The sequence below is a fragment of the Pelophylax lessonae genome, assembly GCF_965119305.1.
Source record: "Pelophylax lessonae genome assembly, chromosome: 3".
NCBI lineage: Eukaryota > Metazoa > Chordata > Amphibia > Anura > Ranidae > Pelophylax > Pelophylax lessonae.
This window is the reverse complement of record NC_138770.1, coordinates 564,893,899-564,921,541: the sequence shown is the minus strand read 5'-3', so window position 1 is coordinate 564,921,541 and position 27,643 is coordinate 564,893,899.

Here is a 27,643-nt window from a genome sequence, read left to right as displayed (position 1 = left end):
AATGTTATTACATAAACAAAAACACATTTTTTTAGGGGTCAAACATTTAGGCTGCATTCACACCTGAGCATAGCGTTTTCGCGTGTTTTTTACCGCGATTTTACCACCATTTTTACCGCGATTTTTACCGCGATTTACAGGCGTTTTTACAGGCGTTTTTTGTGCAGGCGTTTTTAGATTGAATAGAAACCAATGGAAAACGCCTGTAATCTGCCCAAAAAGAAGCTCATGTACTTTTTTTGAGCGTTGGGCGTTTTGCTTACAGCGTCAAAATGCTCAGATGTGAACAGGGGCCATTGAAATGAATAGGATTTGTCTTGTTGGGCGTTTTGAGAGCTGATCCTAGAGCAGAAAAACTCCCCAAAAACGCCCCAAAACGCCTAGATGTGAACGGAGCCTTAGGTCTTCTTTTTGCCAATAAAAAAACAACCTTGCAGTGATCAAATACCACCAAAAGACAGCACTATTTTTTTATGAAAATAGTGTCATACATTTGTGTTAGGTACAGGGTTGCATGACCGCGCAATTGTCATTCAAAATGCAACAGTATAAAAAGCTGAAAATTGGCCTGGGCAGGAAGGGGTGTAACTGCTCTGTAAGGAAGTGGTTAACTATTGGTTATTTGGTTTAGTGGTTAGTGTTCCTGGCTATAAACACTGAGAGCATGAGTTCAAATCCCAAGTGTGCCATCACCTCCTTAAATTTTAGACAGCTGTAAATAAATACTGAAACTTGGCAAATGCATAATTGCACCCTGCACGTATGCATGTTTGTTATTTGAATATACATGGCCATTGACATGCAATTTTAGGTGATGTAGCCAATGTATTACTATGTGGCCAAAAAAAATGATGACACACAACTGTGAGCACACAAGGTGTTATCATGGGTGGGCCTTGAAGTCATGACCTAGCAATCTTTGGCTATGAGCTTAGCCCACTACACCAAAGTGCTGAATATAATCAGATATGCCTGAAAGTTTCAGATGAATAAAGAATGAAGACTGCTAATTAGACAGCTGTGTAGTCTGCTATTAGTAAATCTAAAGGTTAAAACACATAAGATACATAACTATACCTTAAAATTAAAATAAACCATAATAGATGACATTGCTGTGTAATAGTGATTCAGAATAGACAAATTTTCTTTTATGAAAAACACAAAGGGAATTTGGTTAACTCCAAACTCAAATTCAGCCTAAGTTAACTCCAAACCCGAATTCAGTCTAAGTTAACTCCAACTCCGAATTCACTAAAGCACCTAGTTGAAGGTTTAACTCCAGCCACTTACCTAATTAGGATGCAATGAGTTTAGGCTGGAGTTATTTCTGGAGAAGTGAGCAGCTCTACTCCAAACTTATACTGAATTAGGCCCTGTGCATGTGCACTCAACTTCTTTAGTTGACCATGGAGAGGCCTGTTCTGAGTGGAACCTGTCCTGTTAAACCGCTGTATGGTCTTGGCCACCATGCTGCAGCTCAGTTTCAGGGTCTTGGCAATCTTCTTATAGCCTAGGTCATCTTTATGTAGAGCAACAATTCTTTTTTCAGATCCTCAGAGAATTCTTTGCCATGAGGTGCCATGTTGAACTTCCAGTGACCAGTATGAGAGAGGGAGAGTGATAACTAGTGTTGAGCGAACACGGACTGTATTATTCGTGTTCGTACCGAATAATTGGATTTTTTGTACCCGAACACGGACACGGACACTTTACTGTATGTTCGGGTAAAAATCCGTGTTCGATCGTTTTATTTCCGGGTTTTGCATGCTTTGGCGCTCTTTTCATGGCGGGCTTTCAACAGCCAATCAACAATCGTTTAACTGGTGTGCCTTAAGCCATCCCAGCCATGCCTGCAAATGTCTCAGTAGCTGTGATTGGCCGTCTGAAGCATGTGACCAAGTCTTTATAAGTTCCAGGCAGCCGCAGCGTCTTCATTCTGCTGCTTAGATCAGGGACAGAGCACACATCAACGTGCTGGCTGCTGATTAGGGAAAGACAGGCAGGAAAAAAACATTTGTGTCCGGATAGAATTGAGGGACAGGTCGGAGTGTTTAGGCAGGGCGAGTTGTAGGCATTTTAGGGATAGAGTCTGCTGAATTATAGGGTCAGTGTCTTCTACAAAGTACAATCGATATTGCTGTGTGGGGGGTGGGGTGACTCTGCACTCAATCCTGATCTACGATCTCTTCTCAATCCTGTTAGGGAGAGGCTGCTGCTGCTGAATTTTAGGGAAACGGTGTTCTACAAACTACAATCGATATTGCTGTGTGGTGTGGGATAGGAGATAGGCAGGTGTCAGTGATCCACATCCATTTTTCTGTGTGTGAGCTTCAGTGAACACAATCTTTTTGGGCTGCAGTGAACACAATCTTTTTGGGGTGCAGTGAACAACGTCCTTTTTGGGGTGCAGTGAACAAAATCTTTTTGGGGTGCAGTGAACAAAATCCTTTTTGGGGTGCAGTGAACAACATCCTTTTTGGGGTGCAGTGAACACAATCCTTTGTGGGGTGCAGTGAACACAATCTTTTTGGGGTGCAGTGAACAACATCCTTTTTGGGGTGCAGTGAACAAAATCCTTTTTGGGGTGCAGTGAACACAATCTTTTTGGGGTGCAGTGAACAAAATCCATTGTGGGGTGCAGTGAACACAATCTTTGTGGGGTGCAGTGAACACAATCTTTTTGGGGTGCAGTGAACAAAATCCTTTTTGGGGTGCAGTGAACAACATCCTTTTTGGGGTGCAGTGAACAACATCCTTTTTGGGGTGCAGTGAACAAAATCCTTTTAGGGTGCAGTGAACACAATCTTTGTGGGGTGCAGTGAACAGAATCTTTGTGGGGTGCAGTGAACACAATCTTTGGGGGGTACAGTGAACACAATCTTTTTGGGGTGCAGTGAACAAAATCCTTTGTGGGGTGCAGTGAACACAATCTTTGTGGGGTGCAGTGAACACAATCTTTTTGGGGTGCAGTGAACAAAATCCTTTGTGGGGTGCAGTGAACACAATCTTTGTGGGGTACAGTGAACAGAATCGTTGTGGGGTGCAGTGAACACAATCTTTGGGGGGTACAGTGAACACAATCTTTTTGGGGTGCAGTGAACAAAATCCTTTGTGGGGTGCAGTGAACACAATCTTTGGGGGGTACAGTGAACACAATCTTTTTGGGGTGCAGTGAACAAAATCCTTTGTGGGGTGCAGTGTACACAATCTTTGTGGGGTGCAGTGAACACAATCTTTTTGGGGTGCAGTGAACAAAATCCTTTTTGGGGTGCAGTGAACAACATCCTTTTTGGGGTGCAGTGAACACAATCTTTTTGGGGTGCAGTGAACAAAATCATTTGTGGGGTGCAGTGAACACAATCTTTGTGGGGTACAGTGAACAGAATCTTTGTGGGGTGCAGTGAACACAATCTTTGGGGGGTACAGTGAACACAATCTTTTTGGGGTGCAGTGAACAAAATCCTTTGTGGGGTGCAGTGAACACAATCTTTGGGGGGTACAGTGAACACAATCTTTTTGGGGTGCAGTGAACAAAATCCTTTGTGGGGTGCAGTGTACACAATCTTTGTGGGGTGCAGTGAACACAATCTTTGTGGGGTGCAGTGAACACAATCTTTTTGGGGTGCAGTGAACAAAATCCTTTTTGGGGTGCAGTGAACAACATCCTTTTTGGGGTGCAGTGAACACAATCTTTTTGGGGTGCAGTGAACAAAATCCTTTGTGGGGTGCAGTGAACACAATCTTTGTGGGGTACAGGGAACAGAATCTTTGTGGGGTGCAGTGAACACAATCTTTGGGGGGTACAGTGAACACAATCTTTTTGGGGTGCAGTGAACAAAATCCTTTTAGGGTGCAGTGAACACAATCTTTGTGGGGTGCAGTGAACAAAATCCTTTTTGAGGTGCAGTGAACACAATCTTTGTGGGGTGCAGTGAACACAATCTTTGTGGGGTACCGTGAACACAATCTCATACTTCTGAACATTTGAGGATGCTGCCTGTTCCATACTCCTCCTCCTACTGCTCAACCATCCTTTTAGGGGTACAAACAATAGTAATTGGGGCCTAGTGTGGTGGTGTACGTGTGAGATACATACACTTTCTTTTTGATCATATTTTCTATTCCGCTATTCAATTAAATCCTTTGGGGATCAATTAAATTGCGTGATAGTCTGTCGGTACGTGTGAGATCCACCTTTCCAAGTTTTTGGGGTTCATCTCATACTTCTGAAGATTTGAGGGTGCTGCCTGTTCCATACTCCTCCTCCTACTGCTCAACCATCCTTTTAGGGGTACAAACAATAGTAATTGGGGCCTAGTGTGGTGGTGTACGTGTGAGATACATACACTTTCTTTTTGATCATATTTTCTATTCCGCTATTCAATTAAATCCTTTGGGGATCAATTAAATTGCGTGATAGTCTGTGTCGGTACGTGTGAGATCCACCTTTCCAAGTTTTTGGGGTTCATCTCATACTTCTGAAGATTTGAGGGTGCTGCCTGTTCCATACTCCTCCTCCTACTGCTCAACCATCCTTTTAGGGGTACAAACAATAGTAATTGGGGCCTAGTGTGGTGGTGTACGTGTGAGATACATACACTTTCTTTTTGATCATATTTTCTATTCCGCTATTCAATTGAAACCTTTGGGGATCAATTAAATTGCGTGATAGTCTGTGTCGGTACGTGTGAGATCCACCTTTCCAAGTTTTTGGGGTTCATCTCATACTTCTGAAGATTTGAGGGTGCTGCCTGTTCCATACTCCTCCTCCTACTGCTCAACCATCCTTTTAGGGGTACAAACAATAGTAATTGGGGCCTAGTGTGGTGGTGTACGTGCGAGATACATACACTTTTTTTGATCATATTTCCTATTCCGCTATTCAATAAAAACCTTTGAGGATCAATTGAATTGCGGGATAGTCTGTGTCGGTACGTGTGAGATCTACCTTTCCAAGTTTTTGGGGTTCATCTCATACTTCTGAAGATTTGAGGGTGCTGCCTGTTCCATACTCCTCCTCCTACTGCTCAACCATCCTTTTAGGGGTACAAACAATAGTAATTGGGGCCTAGTGTGGTGGTGTACGTGTGAGATACATACACTTTCTTTTTGATCATATTTTCTATTCCGCTATTCAATTAAAACCTTTGGGGATCAATTAAATTGCGTGATAGTCTGTGTCGGTACGTGTGAGATCCACCTTTCCAAGTTTTTGGGGTTCATCTCATACTTCTGAAGATTTGAGGGTGCTGCCTGTTCCATACTCCTCCTCCTACTCCTCAACCATCCTTTTAGGGGTACAAACAATAGTAATTGGGGCCTAGTGTGGTGGTGTACGTGTGAGATACATACACTTTCTTTTTGATCATATTTTCTATTCCGCTATTCAATTAAAACCTTTGGGGATCAATTAAATTGCGTGATAGTCTGTGTCGGTACGTGTGAGATCCACCTTTCCAAGTTTTTGGGGTTCATCTCATACTTCTGAAGATTTGAGGGTGCTCCCTGTTCCATACTCCTCCTCCTACTGCTCAACCATCCTTTTAGGGGTACAAACAATAGTAATTGGGGCCTAGTGTGGTGGTGTACGTGTGAGATACATACACTTTCTTTTTGATCATATTTTCTATTCCGCTATTCAATTGAAACCTTTGGGGATCAATTAAATTGCGTGATAGTCTGTGTCGGTACGTGTGAGATCCACCTTTCCAAGTTTTTGGGGTTCATCTCATACTTCTGAAGATTTGAGGGTGCTGCCTGTTCCATACTCCTCCTCCTACTGCTCAACCATCCTTTTAGGGGTACAAACAATAGTAATTGGGGCCTAGTGTGGTGGTGTACGTGCGAGATACATACACTTTTTTTGATCATATTTCCTATTCCGCTATTCAATAAAAACCTTTGAGGATCAATTGAATTGCGGGATAGTCTGTGTCGGTACGTGTGAGATCCACCTTTCCAAGTTTTTGAGGTTCATCTCATACTTCTGAAGATTTGAGGGTGCTGTCTGTTCCATACTCCTCCTACTCCTCATCCATCCTTTTAGGGGTAGAAACAATAGTAATTGGGGCCTAGTGTGGTTTTGTACGTGCGAGATACATACACTTTTTTGGATCATATTTCCTATTCCGCTATTCAATAAAAACCTTTCTAGGGCAAGATCTTAAATTACAGAAATATGAGGAGACCGTCAAATAAGGGCCGTGGCCTGGGTCGTGGTGCTGCTGGTAGAGCTCCTGTTGCAAGGAGAGGACGTGGTCGATCTGTGCCAGCTACACGCACAAGTGAAACACCTTCCTCAAGTGTGAGTAGGCGACAGAACCTGCATCAGTATTTGGTAGGGCATCATACGCCCCTAGAAGTGATGAGGCCAGAACAAGTGGAGGCGATAGTAGATTGGTTTGCTGCTGACAGTGCCTCCAGTTCCTTCACATTGTCTCCCACCCAGTCTACTGCAGAAAGGTCACAGTTGGCACCTGCAGCCGATGTCCAACCGTCTTTCACCTCACCCCCTTGCAAATCAGGCAAGCAGTCTGAGCCCCAAGCCATACAGCAGTCTCTTCTTCTTTTTGATGACTCTGTCAGCAGGGTTTCCCAGGGCCATCCACCTAGCCCTGCCCCAGAAGTGGAAGAGATTGAGTGCAGCGATGCCCAACCACTTATTTCTCAAGATGAGTACATGCAAGGATCATCGCAGCACGTCTCCGATGATGACGAAACGCAGGTGCCAACTGCTGCGGCGTTCAGCATTGTGGAGACCGACAAGGAGGGCAGGGGTGAAGACTGGGTGGAAGATGATGTGGAGGACGATGAGGTCCTCGACCCCACATGGAATGAACGTCATGCAGGTGACCTGAGTAGTTTGGAGGAAGAGGCGGTGGTCGCACAGAGCCACCAGCACAGCAGAAGAGGGAGCAGGGTGCAGAAGCGGAGCGGCCGTGCCCTAGACACTACGCCCGCTACTGCCCAACGCAGCAAGGGAACGAGCGCACCAAAGTCAGCTCAAAGGAGTTCTCTAGCGTGGAAGTTCTTTAGAAAATGTGCTGATGACAGGACACGAGTGGTTTGCACCCTGTGCAATCAGAGCTTGAAGCGAGGCATAAACCTTCTCAACCTGAGCACAACCTGCATGATCAGGCATCTAAGTGCAAAGCACGAGCTGCAGTGGAGTACACACCTTCAAAACCAAGAAACGTCTCTGGCTCATCCTGCTTCCTCTTCTGCTGCAGTCTCGGCCGCTCCAGCCACATCTGTAGTGATACCGGCACCTGCCACCCCGCAAACAGACGATCTGTCAGCAACACCACCACCTGGGTCACCAACAACCATCTCCACAATGTCCTGTGGAAGCGTTCAGCTTTCCATCTCCCAAACACTTGAGAGGAAGAGGAAGTACCCCCCTACCCACCCGCGATCCCCGGCCCTGAATGCCAGCATTTCAAAATTATTGACCTTTGAAATGCTGTCATTCCGTCTGGTGGAGACGCACAGTTTTAAAAACCTTATGTCGGTGGCTGTCCCACAGTACGTCGTGCCCAGCCGCCACTACTTTTCCAGGCAAGCCATCCCTTCCCTGCACAACCAAGTGGGGGAAAAAATCAGGTGTGCACTGCGCAACGCCATCTGTGCCAAGGTCCACCTAACTACCGATACGTGGACCAGTAAGCACGGTCAGGGGCGTTATATCTCCCTAACGGCACACTGGGTAAATGCAGTGGCGGATGGGCCTGAGGCGGATAGCAATTTGGCGCATGTCCTTCCACCACCGAGGATTGCAGGGCGCTTCAGTTTGCCTCCTGTTCCTAACTCCTCCTACTCCGCTTCCTCATCCTCTACCGCCTCCTCATCCGGACAGCGTAACACCTTCACCACCAACTTCAGCACGGCCAGGGGTAAACGACAGCAGGCAGTTTTACAACTTGCCTGTTTGGGGGACAAACCACACACCGCGCAGGAGTTGTGGAGGAGCATGGAACAGCAGACAAATGAGTGGTTGCTGCTAGCGAGCCTCAAGCCCGGCCTGGTGGTGTGCGATAACGGGCGAAATCTCATAGCAGCTCTGGGCCTAGCCGGTTTGACGCACATCCCTTGCCTGGCGCATGTGCTGAATTTGGTGGTGCAGAGGTTCCTTAAAAACTACCCCGATATGTCAGAGCTGCTGCAGAAAGTGCGGCCCGTTTGTGCGCACTTTCGGCGTTCTCACCCTGCTGCTGCTCGCCTGGCAGCGCTGCAGCGTAACTTCGGCCTTCCCGCTCACCGCCTCATATGTGACGTGCCCACAAGGTGGAACTCCACCTTGCACATGCTGGAAAGACTGTGCAAGCAGCAGCAGGCCATAGTGGAGTTTCAGCTGCAGCACGCACGCGTGAGTCGCTCTGCGGAACAGCACCACTTCACCACCAATAACTGGGCCTCCATGCGAGACCTGTGTGCCTTGTTGCGCTGTTTTGAGTACTCCACCAACATGGCCAGTGGCAATGACGCCGTTCTCAGCTTAACTATCCCACTTCTATGCCTCCTTGAAAAAACAATTCGGGCGATGATGGAAGAGGATGTGGCACAGGATGAGGAGGAGGAGGAGGATGAAGAGGTAACATTTCCAAGGCTTTCAGGGCAGTCATTCGCAAGGGGCTCCGAGGGTGGGTTCCTGCACACACAAACGCCAGGGACACAATTGTCCAGCAGGGGCACAGTTCTGGAGGATGAGGAGGATGAGGAGGAGGAGGAGCTGGAGGAGGAGATGGAACCATGTTCACAGCAGGGTGGCACCCAGGCCAGCTCATGGCCATCACTGGTGCGTGGCTGGGGGGATACAGAGGACACGGACGATACACCTCCCACAGAGGACAGCCTTTCGTTGCCTCTGGGCAGCCTGGCACACATGAGCGATTACATGCTGCAGTGTCTCCACAACGACCGCCGAGTTGCCCACATTCTAACTTGTGCTGATTACTGGGTGGCCACGCTGCTGGATCCCCGTTACAAGGACAACGTACCGTCCTTAATTCACTCACTGGAGCGCGATCGCAAGATGCGCGAGTACAAGTGCACGCTGGTAGACGCCATGCTGCTGGCATTCCCATCTGACAGCGGGGCCGAAGTGGAAGCACAAGGCAGAGGAGGAGGAGGAGGAGGTCGCCAACGCAACCAGGGCACCGCCAGCACCTCAGAAGGCAGGGTTAGCATGGCCGAAATGTGGAAAAGCTTTGTCAGCACGCCACAACAAACAGCAGCACCAGCAGCTCAGATGGAACGTCTTAGCAGGAGGCAGCATTTTACCAACATGGTGGAGCAGTATGTGTGCACACGCCTACATGTAGTGAATAAGGGGTCTGCCCCCTTCAACTTCTGGGTCTCCAAATTGGGCACATGGCCTGAGCTTGCCCTTTACGCCTTGGAGGTGCTGGCGTGCCCTGCAGCCAGTGTATTATCTGAACGGGTATTTAGCACGGCTGGGGGCGTTATAACAGACAAGCGCAGCCGCCTGTCCAGAGACAATGTGGACAAGCTCACGTTCATTAAAATGAACCAGGCATGGATCCCACGGGACTTTTCCGTACCTTATGCAGAATAGCAATGGATACCGACCTTACCCACCCATTGTTCCATTTTTGCTCTTTCTCACTCTTTTGGGGTGTACCCTCATTTAAAATTTGTGAAAAGAAGCAGTGTTGGCTACCTTGTCCTCCTCCTCAGGGCCAGATTAACGTAGGGGCTATTGGAGCTGCAGCTCCAGGCCCCTACCTTTTATATAGGCCATATTCACTGTTACCGCTCTTCTGTCACTTGTAAACACAGAAGTCTGGCTTCTATGCTCGCTTCCCCAGGCAGCACCCTCAGAACCTCCCCACACAGCGCGAAGGCCGGACAAGGAGGGACAGTTGCCGATGCATGGATGTGTTTATGGGCTTCAGAGACAGCATCCCATGTTGAATTAGGCATGCATGGCTGCACCCTTCCTCCTCTGGGTGCATGGCAAGGCACGGCCTTTAAGGCCCTTCAAAATCCTCAGCACCAAGCCCATGATGCTCTTAATCCGGCCCTGGTCCTCCTCCACCGCCGCTTCCACCTACACCGCCCATAGGTGTGCGCAGCCTATTGCATTAAGGTGTGCACCCCAAAGTTAAAATACACATGCATGTGTTTGCCAGCAGGGAGAGTAATGTATCGGGGCCATGTACCTGTAGGCAAAGAGAAATAGAGCAGAGCAGGTACGAGGGAGATCTTTCCCATCTCCTCACTGGCAATGCTATGTGCCCTAGGTTATTAGGGTGTGCCCAGGCACACCCGGCACACCCTGTGCGCATGCCTATGTCACCGCCACATCCACCACCACCTCAACCTCCCTCCTACTCCATATGGGCCTCGTCCTTCAGAGATGAAGAAGAACATTGTTTTATTTTTCTGTTTTTTTTTGTTGTTTTAAGTTATTTCCCTATCCACATTTGTTTGCAGAGCACTTGCCATGCTCTTAATTACGTTTTGCTGCCATTTGCAGCACTCTAGCCCTTTCCTTTGGTGTTTTAGAGCCATTTTAGTGCCTTAAAGTTCGGGTCCCCATTGACTTCAATGGGGTTCGGTGTCCGGGAAAAGTTCGGTAAAAGTCCGGGACACGGACCCGGACTTTTTTTTAAAGTTCGGCCGAACCCGTCGAACACGGACATCTAGGTGTCCGCTCAACCCTAGTGATAACACCAAATTTAACACACCTGCTCCCCATTCACACCTGAGACCTTGTAACAATAAAGAGCCACATGACACTGGGAACGAAAAATGGCTAATTGGGCCCAATTTGGACATTTCACCTTAGGGGTATACTCACTTTTGTTGCCAGCAGTTTAAACATTAATGGCAGCGTGTTGAGTTATTTTGAGGGGACAGCTAATTTACACTGTAATACAAGCTGTACACTCACTACTTAACATTGTAGCAAAGTGTCATTTCTTCAGTGTTGTCACATGAAAAGATATAATAAAATATTTACAAAAATGTGAGGGGTGTGCTCACTTTTGTGAGATACTGTGTATATATATATATATATATATATATATATATATATATATATATATATATATATATTTATTTGTGTGTATGTCTAACACTTCAGCTATGATGAAGCACCAGTCTAGGTGTAAAACGCGTTAGCTGTATCCTGTTGTTTTGCTGTATGATTTATTGTATTACTGCAAAGAATAAAGGTGATTGCATCAGAGTGCAGCCATCCAGTCCTATTGAAAATACTAATCTATCTTGGTTTTATCTACAGTTATATCTACTCAATATGCTTCCCGGAGATACCACAATTGGCACTAAACTCTACCTTCTATCAATAAGCCCCACCCCCTCATAATCCTAGCAGGGAAATGAGCAGTGCAAGGATGCAAATCTTGCAACTTTCCACATCCTGTGCTGTCTATCACAGATTTAGGAGGCTTTTGGGAGAGGACTGCAGGCTAAACTCCTGGCCACTGTCTGTGCGGAGCAATCCTTATTGGTAATCTCATCAACTCAAGCCACCTGTCTTTCACACAACAACCTATTATCTACTGTGGGGATGTGTTTACACTTTAATAATGTCTATTGTTCTTTGGGAGCTTCGATGCCGGTGTGTCTAACCTACAATGGGATCCCTGATTGTTCAGGTGGTAAATTGTTTGTTTGCCTGCTAGCATTCTGTGCATTCCGCCTAGGCTGATTTAAGTTCTCAGTTAATTGGCATGTTAATGATATCATGGTCAGCCCTACCTCGTTATCTAACTATTGTGTGATGTTTTGGGTAAATATTTGACTGGCCACTGACATACTTCTCAATTGTATAAAAGTCTGTAAGTTAGTTCAATAAACAGTTCATTCTGGTTTCACTCCAAAACTTGTACTGTCGTGTTCTTGGGGTAACTATAGCCAGATTCATGGATCCTATGTTCCAGATTGCTTATGAAGCAGCTTCTTGGCGGAGATACCCAGTCCAGGTGTCCTGTTTCGTCACGTTTGGTTGGCAGCGGTGGGATGCTTCCTTATGCCTGGAACATCCAAACCACCAAGGGGACCTTGTCGGATGTAGCTTTGCTACTCCAGCCTTAAGCAAACCACACTCAAGGATCTGCTGGAATCAAGAGGACAGAATACTGGCAACAAGTCAAAGACCACCTTAATTGCTGAATTGATGGAGAGTGACCAGGCCAGTGACCGAAGCAGAGGGCCAGCTATGGAGGGGTCCGGAATGTCCAAGCTCCAGCGAGAGATCCAGTGGCGGCTGTCACTCTACAGCACCACTCCCCCCCAAGAGGTGATCACCCAGATAATTAAAGACATGACCCGCCTGAAAATCCTTGAGGTCTAGAAGGAGATCGGGGGTACTGCAGTTGCAGAACAGGGTATCCGCAAGAAACTTCCCTTTGCGGCGTTCCAACCCTTCCAGGATGGGGTGGAGGAAATCGACCGATACCTACATGTCTTCGAGACCCAGTGTGGTCTCCAGGGAATTGACAAAGCTGTCAGGGTCACCATCCTCATCAGCAAGCTGTCTGGTCGAGCACTGGATTCTTTCGAAGCCATACCTGCAGAAGACAAAAAAGACTACGAGCGGATCAAGGAGCGGCTGCGTGCAAGATACGCAATCACCCCCAAAGCTCATCGGTCCAAATTTCGCAGATTACAATGGGAAGGGGGTCAGCCCTACACGGAATGGGCTCATCAGATGTCCCAATCGGTAGATGCATAGTTCTCTGGCTGTAAGGCGACTACCTTAGCGGATGCTGCCCAGCTGGTCCTACTGAAACAGTTCTACAAACAATCCCTTATTGAAGTGCGCCAGTGGATTCAAGACCAAAAGCCCTTGACGGTAGACAAAGCAGCGGAACTAGCCGACCAACCAGAGCCTCGCAGCTTCCCCAGACCACTGCCAGCACCTGTCCATATCCTACCATTTGCCTGGCAGTCAGTCACCCTCCCTGCAAAGGCCCGACCGTCTCTACCCATCCAGAAGACTGGGCCTCGCTGCTATGGGTGTAATAAAATGGGACACCAATGAGCTAACTGTCCTCTGAATGTCAATGCCAGTTCATGGCACTGCGCTGCCCCTAGCCCAGCCCGAGTGGCCATTCATTGCCTGGGGGCCGCCTCACCATCTACCTCAACCAGTTGGGGTGAAGAGGAGTTTGGGCTACTCCATGAGGTGAACCCGATCCAAGCTGCTACAGATGACAACAGCAGGCATCACCGACAGGCTGTAAGGGTGAATAGGCGACCTGCCCAAGGACTCAGGGACAGCGGAGCTACTATTGCCTTGGTGCAACCCAGGATGATTACATCGACCGAGAAGACCGGGAGGTCCATAACCGTGAGAGCAGCTGGAGTAAAAGACTTACGCATCCCTACTGCCCAAGTGCATGTGGATTAGGGTTTAGGAACCAGAGACATGGAAGTTGGAGTTATGAGAGATTTACCCGCACATGTTCTACTTGCAAATGATTTGGGGCATCTTTCTTCATCTTTCCTTGTGGATTTATCCCCAGAAGCCTTCCCTGTGACCACCCGAAAGCAAGCAAGCAGAGGAAGTACTCGATGATGGAACCCAGGTAAGACCTAACTTCCCTAACCCCGACCAGACTGTACCACCCCTTACCTGGGCTACCCCAAATGACTTTACCCAGGAACTACTATCTGACCTGACGTTAGCTGGTTACTGGGAAGGGGTAGGAATGGACGCCGGGGGATTAGAAAGGGAACGGATAGAGTGGGATCGGGAATTACTTTATCGGGTGGCTGAAGGGAAGGGTTCCCATCCAGTGCCCAAGTGACAGATGGTCGTGCTGCAGAAATATCGTCATGACCTGCTTAGCATCGGACATGACTTTCCCCTAGCTGGTCACTTCGGAGTGACAAAAACCCATCCCCGTTTGACTCAGCTATTTTTCTGGCCAGGGATAACTAGGGACATCAAATAATATTGTCGTACCTGTGAAACTTGCCAGCGGGTGGGAAAGAAGGGTGACCGATCTAAAGCTTCTTTGTACCCCCTACCGATCATAGCTGAGCCCTTTAGCCCGATAGCCGTAGACCTGGTAGGACCGTTGTGACGAAACCAGCTATTCGGACATATAACCTGTATGGGGATCAGTGTTGGTCATCTTACTTTAAAAAAGTAATTAGTTACAGTTACAAATTACTTCTCCCAAAAAGTAATTGAGTTAGTGACTCAGTTACCCAGGGCCGTCTTTACCAAGGGGCAAACCGGGGCAACTGCCCAGGGCCCAATCTTTATTGAGGGGCCCAAAGTAGGTCCACTATCACCGCTATTTTCTGTCACTTGTAGCACAGAAGCACAATTGACAGGGCGCTGCTCCTTCAGAACCTCCCTGCATGTCCCCAGGATTCAGGGGCAGTGTACTGACAGTCTAGCTCTATATTCAGTGTGACCAGCGTCCAGTACAGTGTCAGTGAGAGTGAGAGAGCAGAGCTGTATAATCGGAGCTCTGATGTCGGGGATGGGCGGGCTAGATGTGGAGCTCCTCCTCCCTTCCATCCACAGCCAGTCAGCAGGCAGTATCACACTCCTCCCCCGCCCCTCTCCAGCCCGCCACATTTGACTGGGAGCACCAAGGAGATAGATGCAAGAACAAGAAAGTATGGCTACAGTTAGAGCAATGTCACATGTAATGCTGGGGGGCTGCAATGTCACATGTAATGCTGGGGGGCTGCAATGTCACATGGAATGCTGGGGGGCTGCAGTGTGTTCCAGATATTTGTGTATTCAGGCATTGTGCAGGTTATCGATCAGCCTCCTCTCCCCCACTTATGGTTTTATCTCCCTGAGCTGTACATTGCCTGATACACTGATAAGAAGAAGACGCTGCAGCAACACCAGGAACACATGGCTGTTAACCATTTCAGCTTCCATTCAGCTAGTTTGAGCTGTGTGTGTGCTGCATGGGTTTTTATTTTATTTTTGCAGCATTTACTGTTGGTTCAGGTTAGAAGCTTCACAAACCCATTACCTGTTTACTGAACTCCACTAATCTTGAGCAGTTAACTGTTTGAAAGACAATTTTTATTTTGGAAATTGGATGTGCTGCTGTCTTCTGTCACTTTTACTGACTTGATCCTGCACAGCTGGTTTAAATAAAGTGGAGCAGCCCTGCGATACTTTACACTTTTACACCGGGTTCAGCTGTAAACTCAGTCCCTGACCATCTCTTGAATCAACCATGTCTGCAATCTCTGACCATCTCCTCTACCATGTCTGCAGTCTCTGGCCATCTCCTGTACTATGTCTGCAGTCTCTGGCCATCTCCTGTACTATGTCTGCAGTCTCTGACCATTTTCTCTGACCATCTTCTGTATCATGTCTGCAGTCTCTGACCATCTCATGTACCATGTCCGCAGCCTCTGACCCCCCTCCTGTACCATGTCCACAGCCTCTGACCCCCCTCCTGTACCATGTCTGCAGCCTCTGACCCCCCTCCTGTACCATGTCCGCAGCCTCTGACCCCTCTCCTGTACCATGTCCGCAGCCTCTGACCCCCCTCCTGTACCATGTCTGCAGCCTCTGACCCTCTCCTGTACCATGTCCGCAGTCTCTGACCCTCTCCTGTACCATGTCCGCAGCCTCTGACCCTCCTATACCATGTCCGCAGTCTCTGACAGTCGCTTGTACCATATCTGCAGTCCCTGACTGTCTCCTGTAGTATGTCTGCAGTCTCTGACCATCTTCTGTAGTATGTCTGCAGTCTCTGAGGCTCTCCTGTAGTACGTTTGCAATCTCTGACCCTCTCCTGTAGTAGGTGTATTAATGTGCCGCTTTACTTGCGCAATTATTTGGGATTGCTCCACTGCTCAGTCAGTGGTAATATTGTGCAATTAGCTGTAGCAATCAATAATCAGTGGACAGTAGTGATCTGCTGTAATCTCTAGCAACCAATCAGTGAGCAGCAATAATGTGCAGTAACCTTTAGCAACCAATTGGCAAGCAGAAATTATGTATTGTAACCTCTAGCAACCAGTCTGTGAGCAGTAAGGATAGACTATAACCTCTGGCAACCAACTGTAATCACTGCATGATCTGCTGCAGTAAACTGATTTTGAGTCTACCTGCTATTTTTATGTATGTCCCAAGAACGGAGGTGGGGGGCCCAAGAAAATTTTTGCCCAGGGCCCAATCAGTATTAAAGATGGCCCTGCAGTTACCACATTGAAAAAGTAATTAGTTACTCTGCAAAGTAACTGACTTTTTACTATTCTATAATGCAATTATGTTCTATAAGATCTTAAAGCGGAGTTCCGGGCACAGAAATGATTTTTCAACAAACATACCCCCGGGACAGTCAGGGCTAGTACATTCCACAATGGCTAGCCTCTGATCTGTCCCGGTTTGCACTTACCTTTTAGAAGAAATACTTACTTATAAAATTTCTTCCACAGCGTTTCCATTTCTCTTGTGGGCAGCTGAAGCCGGCGTGGTCCTCTTCTGCGTCTTCTTCCGCGTCTTCTTCTCCCAGAATGCGCCTGCACCGGCCCCTCTCGTCACTTCCGGTGCGGCGCTGCATTCCTAAACAGCTTCTGGGCATGCCCAGAAGCTGTTTAGCAGGGGAATGCGGCGTCGCCCGGAAGTGACGAGCGGGGCCGGTGCCGTCGCATTGATTCCTGGGAGCGATGACGTTCAGCTCCCAGGAATCATCGCGAGACAGGAAGTGACAGCTGAGCCGCGGCGCTGAGGGAGGAAGTACCCTGAGGTGAGTATTTACGATCTTCAATTACAAGGTGAGTTTTAAAAAAAAAAAACCTAACTATCCAATTCCTTTTCAGGTGATGTCGAACTAGCGGACGGGCACAAAAAAAATATTGATTTTGTGCCCAGAACTCCGCTTTAAATAGTGGTGGCGGTGTGGCACACTGTGGGGGTCTTAGTCCTCCTGACTGTGTGAGTAACTGTATTTTTTTTTTGCCTGGAGTGGCTGGCTGGCTGCTTGTGGTGGTGGTGTGGCACACTGGTGGTAGCGGTGTGGCAGACTGGTGGTGGTGGCGGTGTGGCCCATTGGTGGTGGTGTGGCACAATGGTGGTGGTGGTTTGGCACACTGGTGGTGGGGGTCTGAGTCCTGACTGTGACTGAGTCTGTGAGTAACCGTATTTTTTTTTTTTGGTACCTGCTGTGCTGCTACTGCCTGGCTGGCTGCTGGTGGTGGTGTGGCCTGCCCAGGCAGGCACACTGGGGTCTGTCTGGCTCTGTCCTCTTCCTCCAGGCCTGACTTTCTGCCTGTGCTGTGTGCGCCTCACTCTTCTGGGCTGGCTGGCTGTGTGCGGTGGTGGACTGGTGGTGGACTCCCTGCTGCCCTGGAAGCAAAGTGGCAATGGTGGTCGGCTGGTCGCATGCTCTGCCCTCCTGGGCCTGGTGCGTCTCCTCATAGAGTCTCCTCCTCCTCTCTCTCTCCAGTACCGCAGACAGCGCCAGCCACGGTCATAGAGGAGAGGGGGAATTACAATTACACTACTTATTATATATGTGTATCAGCGCTGCTCAAATTAAACAAATTAAAAATATCTAGAAGTGGATAAATAAATATATATATATATGTGTGGCCTAGTGTCTTAAGGTGCCATAAATCTCTATGTGCACAATCACACTATCAAAAGATATATAGATATATATATATATATATATATATATATATATATATTGTGAGGGGATTAGCTCGGTGGCGGGTGTGGATGACCCCTCGTTACACAGGGAGATAGCCGAGAAGTGGTTGCAAACAACAGTTTGGTTTATTCATGCAATTTTTTTCACACAAGTGCAAGCGTCAAAACATCCAAAATAAAAAACACAAAATAAATCCTTGCCACTGTGGGCGGCTACCTTCTGAACACACAGGAACCTACCTAAGGAAGTCTATCCCCAACCTACTGTTGGGCAGACTTTGCTGATCCTACAGCAGACACTCAATAGTCCATGTTTTTTCTCTTCACACAACAAATGTCCATTGAACATGTCCCTTTTCTCTTCACATTGAACATGTCCCTTTTCTCTTCACATTGAACATGTCCCTTTTCTCTTCACATAGAACACATTCCTTTGTTTTTCACTTCACCCAGCTAATGTCCCTTTTCTCTTCACATAGAAATAGTTCATTTATTTCTTTCCACATAGAAATAATCCCAGACCTCACCTTGAGTAGTCTTCAGTCCTAATTCATTTTCCCTTCACACAGGAAATGTCCATTGGTTTCTTTTCACATAGAAACAATCCAAGACCTCACCTTGAGTAGTCTTCACACTTTTTACCCTCCTCAGCGCACATCGCTTCAGGAGGCATTTCTTCTCCTATGCTCACACAGCGTCGGGAGGCACACATCTGACTGTCCTCCTCTACTCACACAGCGTCAGGAGGCAGCAATCAATAGGACTTCCTCTGGACAAATTATAGAGGCCTTAATTTCCTCATTCTGAATAGCTGAATGGTTTTCAACTTCTTTACACCTTCCTGCTGCCTTTGCAGCCGACACCCTATAGTAATTGGTGAATTGTCTAAACCAAGCAGAAGTGTATCTCCCATCTGTGACACCACTCACAGATTTACCTGACTTCCTGTCACATACCCCCCCCCCCTGTTTCAACCCTAGGGTTGGGACACAGTTTTCCAGGCACGCATGTGTCAGGCACTGCTCTTGACTCTCACTGATAAGCCTCTTAGTATCTTCAAGCTTCAGGATGAAACTGTTTCTGTCATCTTCATTGACAGATTTCTCATAAATGCCACACAGTTTGTCTCTTATCTCATATACATCTTCTGTTACGGAACAGGGCACCCCTGAGCAGGTACCTCCGTTGACAGATGCTCCTAGTGCTTCCCGAGGGCTCCAAGCACTCCACCAGACACCGTAAGCACTTCAGACTCCACGAACCGCCGCAGCTTGGTTAGGGCCTTGGCATCTCCTACCCACCCTGGACCAACGACAAGGCCCCAGGTTCCTGTGGGTGAACCTCTCTTTCCCCAGAGAGTGCAGCACGAACAAGCTCTTTCACAAGCTCTTACAAGAGCTTAGTGATTCTCTAAGGGAGTATGGAAGACCATAGCAATCCCTGCAGCAGATTCCCCCAATAACGAGACAAAGCTCCGAGATGAGGGTAAAACAGGAACAACATTTATTGGAAGAACAGAGCACACTTTTATACAGAAATTGGAACATCCCTCCCCCAACAACCGCCTTCCCATTGGTCAATTGCAAAGCACTTGCAGTTCTCACCAAGGTCCTCTCCAGTATATGCAAATGAGGGCTTGAAAATTAGTCAACGGTGATTGGTCAGATAGCTTTGACCAATGCAAGGAGACAGAAGCCCCAGGGGGCAATCAATGCACACAACAGTCAGACACAGAACAATGGTTCCCTAGCGAGCCCTCAATACACATCACTCTGAGTGTCAATAGACCGCCCGTCTCCTCAGAACTTCCTGTAATGCCCATATTAGGAGTTGGCTTCCTGTTCCTTACAGTTTACAGGAATACATTTTAGCTTCCAGGAGAGGCAAGGCTCCATTAGCCACATGTTTAAAGAAACACAAAAGGACACAAAAATGCATAACTCCCAGTCTACTGAACAGAACCCCTACATTCAACCCATCCCCAGATAGCCTGGATCTGAGCGCTCAACATATCCAAACAGCGCTCAGATGCCACAAACACAGTCAAATCGCCATGGAGCCAAAATCTTTTAAAGTCTGGTCCATAGTCCAAAGGCAGCAGGCGGGCAACCAGGCTCCTCCAATGCAATGTGGCGAGACTGGTCTCGTCACATCTTCTTCAATTGCATTTTTGCCATTTCGCTCCTTCTCAAGTTTGTCCTGCATAACCGTCTGTCCTATCCTCCATGGAGGACCGTGATCCATAGGCAACTCAATTGTGCTAGTCTTAATGTCTTCAACAATCTTGAGCTTAGCTTGCTCTAAGATGCTGTGCAGAGGGCCTTCCATTTGCGACAACAGGCGGTCACACATTTCTTCAAAGTGACCCCTGTTCCTTTTTCCAGAGACATCATCAACTTTCTTTCCACCAACATATGGGTCAAAGGCAACAGCACAGTTTATTACAGGTTTCTTCAATGCACTTTCTGCTATTGCACTACTTTTCCCTTGTAGCTCCTTTAGTATTTCCTTGATTTGGTTGAATTGCATATCTGCTGAACTATTTGACTGTTCAAAGGTCACCTAGTTCCTTTTCTCTATCTGAACTCCACATGGAATGCATCTCAAGATCACGATCAAACTTCTGCCACCTGTCTTTCACCAGTTCCATTTTGGAAATATTCCCTGAAAGGCACTTATTCATTTGCTTCACGTTTTCACCAACGGCCTTAGTTTTCTCCACTAGGTGGTGTTTGCTTTTTTCTCCAAGCTTTATATCACTTGCCTTAGTTTTCGCCACTAGGTTTTCAGCCTGAACTGAGAAATCATCACATTTCTTACACAGCTCCTTTACTTGCTGAAGTTCTAATGATACATTTTCCAGTGCTTGAAGTTTTTGAAGGAACTGTTTATTCCAGAGGGGTGATTCAAACAACATGTCATCAAATTTCTGATGCTCACTCAGGACAGACCCCAAAACACTGATCCTTTTATAAACTGCATTAGGCACACTATCCCCTCTTTGGGACAGATCCTCTGTTGCCTGTAATTCCTCTTCAAGTTCTTCCAACTGAATCTTCATCTCTTCTACTTGCTGTTCTAACGCTCGCTTAGACTTTTCTAGCTCCTGAACGCTTTTCCCAACATCATCCTTGGAGCTGACCAAATCTTCCATTTCTGTACACAGCTGTTTGTTAACTCTTTCTAGTTCAACCTTACACTCTAGAGCTTCCTCCAAGGAGCGAGCCAAGAACAGGGCTTTGCTCTCTTTATCACGCGCCTCCGCTTCTGCACGGTCGCGTTCTTCTGCATATTTTGCAGACTTCTCCTCACCAAGCATCTGATCAAACTTCTTTTTCACATCTTCAACATTCTCTAATGAACCAGCGCTTTCATCCATGCGTTTTTTCATATCTCCTATCTGAGCTTGCAGTGTTGCCACTTGCTCTGATAGGTTTTTCTTTGCTTCCTCCTCCTCTTTTAATTGTTCCAGGACGCCATTTTTCTCATCTTCCATTTGTTTGAGTTTTGTGCTAAAACTCAGCCTTTGATACCTCTCTTCCTGTAAGAGTTCCTGAGTGTCTTGCAGCTGCGATTCCAAAATAGAGAAATCTTTGGCAATTTCTCTAGATTTGCTGTCTGCTTGAGAAAGCTGATTTGTGACATTGTCCAGCTCAACCTGCAGTTGGTTTGCCTTCTCTGACAGCTTAGCACACAATCGATCACCTTCTGACACCTTGACTTGCGATTCCTGCAGCTGTGCCTCCACTTTTTTCCTCTTGTGTTCAGAATCTCCTTTTCCCTGCATAAGAGCCTTCACCTCATTGGCTAGTTTCTGGGAATGAGAATGTAATTCTGCCACACAGGCTTCTTTCTTCTTTAGCTGCTGCTGGACACGTTGGGCTTCCTCTTTCCAACTTTCACAGTCTGTACGTAATTCATCTACCACATTGCTCAAAGTGGTGAGCTCATACACAGTACTCAGTAATTTAGCCTCTCTCTCATTTTTCTCCTTGTAGCTGAGAGACAATGTAGTTTTCAGAGTGACATTCTGTTCCTGCACATCCTGCAGGTCTATTTTTGTAGCTTCCAAAGACTGAAGATTTTTTTCCAGCTGATTACGCAACTCCAACATATCACACATACTTTGCTTCTGCAAACTCTGAATTTAAATTTCCTTTTCCATGAGGATGGTATCTTTCTCCATTATAGTCTCTCTACGTTTTTGTAACTCGGAAAAAAGAAGAGCAGTGGATTCTTCCCACTGTAACACCTGAGCCTGCAAGTTTCTATGCTCCATCCTAAGCAACTCCAGGGCTTGTTCCTTTTCTTCCATTTTCCGTTGCAAGGCATCCAGCTCAGCCCTGCACACATACTCGGTTTCCTCCAAACCGAGTACCTCCATTTGCTGCTGGCGTCTCTGTTTCCAGCCTGCCATGCTCTCTTGGTGAGCCTGTTGTTGAGCTGCAAAGCTCCGCTGAAAATCCTCATTTGCACCAGTGTTGCTAGGGACAACAACCTTTCTCTTTAGCAGACTCTGTTCAGGCATGGATGGGGCTCGCTCAGGCGGTAACATCCCCTCCATCCATAGAATTCGGTCTCTCATTTCAGCTATCTTTGCATCTTTCAGGTGTTTTGATCGCCCCATCTTCAATAACTCCACAATAAATTTTTCACAGTCCAGCAAAAAATTTTGAGACCACTGTCTCTTTATTAAAGCAAGTAGCTTTTCTCTCTCTTGCAGGATCTCCTTTCCTGCACACACAGTTTGTGCAGTCTCATGCACCAGACAAAGTTCATCGAAAATTTTTGAGACCACTGTCTCTTTAAAACAAGTAGTTTTTCTCTCTTTCAGGATCTTCTCTCCTGCACACACAGATTGTGCAATCTCATGCACCAGACAAAACAAAGTCCATCAAAAATTTTAAGACCACTGTCTCTTTAAAACAGATGAACTTCTTTGCAGGGATCTCTGCTTCTGCCCAATGCATACCTCCACCATATGTGAGGGGATTAGCTCGGTGGGGGTTGTGGATGACCCCTTTGGGGGGGTTCGTTACACAGGGACATAGCCGAGAAGTGGTTGCAAACAAACAGTTTGGTTTATTCATGCAATTTTCTTCACACAAGTGCAAGCGTCAAAAACATCCAAAATAAAATAAAACACAAAATAGATCCTTGCCACTGTGGGCGGCTACCTTCTCACACACAGGAACCTACCTAAGGAAGTCTGTCCCCAACCTACTGTTGGGCAGACTTTGCTGATCCTACAGCAGACACTCAATAGTCCATGTTTTTTCTCTTCACACAACAAATGTCCATTGAACATGTCCCTTTTCTCTTCACATTGAACATGTCCCTTTTCTCTTCACATTGAACATGTCCCTTTTCTCTTCACATAGAACACATTCCTTTGTTTTTCTCTTCACCCAGCAAATGTCCCTTTTCTCTTCACATAGAAATAGTTCATTTATTTCTTTCCACATAGAAATAATCCCAGACCTCACCTTGAGTAGTCTTCAGTCCTAATTCATTTTCCCTTCACACAGGAAATGTCCATTGGTTTCTTTTCACATAGAAACAATCCAAGACCTCACCTTGAGTAGTCTTCACACTTTTTACCCTCCTCAGCGCACATCGCTTCAGGAGGCATTTCTTCTCCCATGCTCACACAGCGTCGGGAGGCACACATCTGACTGTCCTCCTCTACTCACACAGCGTCAGGAGGCAGCAATCAATAGGACTTCCTCTGGAAAAATTATAGAGGCCTTAATTTCCTCATTCTGAATAGCTGAATGGTTTTCAACTTCTTTACACATTCCTGCTGCCTTTGCAGCCGACACCCTATAGTAATTGGTGAATTGTCTAAACCAAGCAGAAGTGTATCTCCCATCTGTGACACCACTCACAGATTTACCTGACTTCCTGTCACAATATATATATGTACATATACAGGGAGTGCAGAATTATTAGGCAAATTAGTATTTTTGAGGATTAATTTTATTATTGAACAACAACCATGTTCTCAATGAACCCAAAAAAATCATTAATATCAAAGCTGACTATTTTTGGAAGTAGTTTTTAGTTTTTTTTAGTTTTAGCTATTTTAGGGGGATATCTGTGTGTGCAGGTGACTATTACTGTGCATAATTATTAGGCAACTTAACAAAAATCAAATATACAGTATACCCATTTCAATTATTTATTTTTACCAGTGAAACCAATATAACATCTCAACATTCACAAATATACATTTCTGACATTCAAAAACAAAACAAAAACAAATCAGTGACCAATATAGCCACCTTTCTTTGCAAGGACACTCAAAAGCCTGCCATCCATGGATTCTGTCAGTGTTTTGATCTGTTCACCATCAACATTGCGTGCAGCAGCAACCACAGCCTCCCAGACACTGTTCAGAGAGGTGTACTGTTTTCCCTCCTTGTAAATCTCACATTTGATGATGGACCACAGGTTCTCAATGGGGTTCAGATCAGGTGAACAAGGAGGCCATGTCATTAGCTTTTCTTCTTTTATACCCTTTCTTGCCAGTCACGCTGTGGAGTACTTGGACGCGTTTAATGGAGCATTGTCCTGCATGAAAATCATGTTTTTCTTGAAGGATGCAGACTTCTTCCTGTACCACTGCTTGAAGAAGGTGTCTTCCAGAAACTGGCAGTAGGACTGGGAGTTGAGCTTGACTCCATCCTCAACCCGAAAAGGCCCCACAAGCTCATCTTTGATGATACCAGCCCAAACCAGTACTCCACCTCCACCTTGTTGGCGTCTGAGTCGGACTGGAGCTCTCTGCCCTTTACCAATCCAGTCACGGGCCCATCCATCTGGCCCATCAAGACTCACTCTCATTTCATCAGTCCATAAAACCTTTGAAAAATCAGTCTTGAGATATTTCTTGGCCCAGTCTTGACGTTTCAGCTTGTGTGTCTTGTTCAGTGGTGGTCGTCTTTCAGCCTTTCTTACCTTGGCCATGTCTCTGAGTATTGCACACCTTGTGCTTTTGGGCACTCCAGTGATGTTGCAGCTCTGAAATATGGCCAAACTGGTGGCAAGTGGCATCTTGGCAGCTGCACGTTTGACTTTTCTCAGTTCATGGGCTGTTATTTTGCGCCTTGGTTTTTCCACACGCTTCTTGCGACCCTGTTGACTATTTTGAATGAAATGCTTGATTGTTCGATGATCACGCTTCAGAAGCTTTTCAATTTTAAGAGTGCTGCATCCCTCTGCAAGATATCTCACTATTTTTGACTTTTCTGAGCCTGTCAAGTCCTTCTTTTGACCCATTTTGCCCAAGGAAAGGAAGTTGCCTAATAATTATGCACACCTGATATAGGGTGTTGATGTCATTAGACCACACCCCTTCTCATTACAGAGAAGCACATCACCTAATATGCTTAATTGGTAGTAGGCTTTCGAGCCTATACAGCTTGGAGTAAGACAACATGCATAAAGAGGATGATGTGGTCAAAATACTCATTTGCCTAATAATTCTGCACTCCCTGTATGTGTATATATATATATATATATATATATATATATAAAATATCCAACCACATAAATTAATAAAATGTATTAATTTATGTGGTTGGAGATTTTATATTATTTATTATATATTATTATATATTATATATTGTATATATTGTATATCTTTTGATAGTGTGATTGTGCACATAGAGGTTTATGGCACCTTAAGACACTAGGCACTTGTTCCACACATATATATATATATATATATATATATATATATATATATATTTATTTATTTATTCATCCACTTCTAGATATTTTTAATTTGTTTGATTTGAGCAGCGCTGATACACATATATAATTTATTAGAAAGGTTCCCCCTTTTTTATCAGCAGCAGCCCATTATAAGCATAGAGGCAATACTATTTCCTGAGCGCAGGCACTTATTCAATCACAATTACACTACTGCCATCTAGTGGCGGTAGATGTAATTGCGGTAACGCAGCCGAAGTATCTGTAACAGCGTTACAGAGAGGGCACGAGTATTCAGTTAGATTACTCGTTACCCTCTAAAGTAACTGCGTTAAGTAACGCCGTTTACTTAAACGCAGTTACTTCCATCACTGATGGGGATATATGCTGGAGGACCATGGGAGTGGTGTTGCTTTGGACTCGGGTCCATGTCACCCCAAGATACAGACTCTGAGACTGGGATCAATGTTACAGGCCTAAAGCTGCCTGTTGCAGCAGAGGACTTCTCCACACAACGAGAGACTAAAGAGATGCTAATAGCGTCAAACTCAGCTATTGTCTGCTGTGGGGATGTGTTTTTACATTTATAGTAAGGTTTTTGAAAATGAAGACGGCAGTCTGCGAGCCTACATCTTTTGCTGTCATCTGTTTAGAGGTGGTTGTGTCTTTACACCTCTAGCAATACGTATTTGGCTTTGTTTTGGGGGCTTGTTGTTTGTTTAGTTAATTATGATAATGTTGCAGTCTCATTCACCTATTGTCTCTTTCCAGATGACCAAGGTATGTTGACTATGTTCTGTATGCAATTGCATTTGCATATGATAATGAAATCAAACACATGAGACTGCATATATTGTAAGTGAGTTGTTGAATAAAGTGTCTTTTGGTTTACCCTTCTTCAAGCTTAGGCTGATGTTTGAGGGGAATTGAGGGGCCAGGTCACTGCATCACGTGAGATTCTGGAGACCTAAGACAGAAATACTTGATCCAAGTATTGGGGATATGTTACACTGGTGGCAAGAAGTGGGATCGAATAGAATTCCCAAGCAGAGAGAACTAGTTAATGGCCCAGCGGTACGAGAAGTTAAAGAGAGCAACACTGAAAGATCTACTGGAAGCTCGGGGTCAGTCGGCGAGTAATAAAAAGAGAGCTACATTCATCACCGAATTGATAGAGAGCGACCAAGCCAGCAATGCAGTGGGCGTGAGTCGGTAAGAAGCAAAATTTCAACAGAAGGTAATCTGGAGACTCAGTCAGTTGGGACCGAACCCTCCACAGGACATTGTAGTGAGGATCATGGAGCAGGTGAGCGCATTGCAAAGGGCACCCCAGACGAACCTGTGCCAAGCCGAAACGTCTTCCCAACCCGGATGTTGTATTGGAGGGCAGCGCAAAAAGATTAACTATGCTGCTTTTAAAACCTTCATTGATGGGGAAATGGAGATTGACACTTGCAGGATTTCGAGAGACAGTGTGCTCTGGAGGGGCTTGAGCGAGAAAATTGGGCTGTAATATTGAGCAGTAAACTCTCCGACCGAGCGCCAGAAGCTTACCGGGCAGTTCCCGACTCGGCCATCCATGACTATGAGCAGGTAAGGGATATTTTGCTAGCTCGGTATGCTGTCACTCCGGAACCTTACCGCAGGAAGTTTCGGGGCCCGAGGAAAGGGAACCGAGATTCTTATGCTGAATGGGCATTCAGGATGCACCGAGCGGCCCTGAGTTGGATGCAGGGCTGTCAAGCCAAGACTTTGGAGGATGCTATACAGTTGCTATTATTGGAACAATTTTTCGAGCACACTCCCACGGAAACCAGGGACTGGTTAAGGGATAGGAAGCCGGGCACAGTGGAGGAGGCAGCTCGGTTGACGGATGAGTATCACGATGGGAGGAAGACAGAACCAGATGGAGGGCATCCCACCTTTAAGCCCTCCAACCTGGTACCAGCATCTTTACCACCATCCAGACCTACTATCTACCATCCAACATCTCCTCGACACCAGCCTTTACGTTGCTACAACTGTCAGCAATCCAGGCATCTTAAACGGAACTGTCCCCACCAGAACCGAGGGGGCTGGGAGAGACCAGCACCCCAACCAGCCCGTGCTGCAGCTCATTGCTATGATCATGAAGTGTCCCCTGCCCTAGGACACAGCGAAGAACAGTGGATGGTGCTACATGAGGCCAATCCGGTCCAAGCGGCAGACGACAACCGGAAGCACCATCGGCAGTGGGTCACCATTGGCTGGCAGGAAGCCCGGGCCTTGAGAGACATGGGCGCCACCCTCACC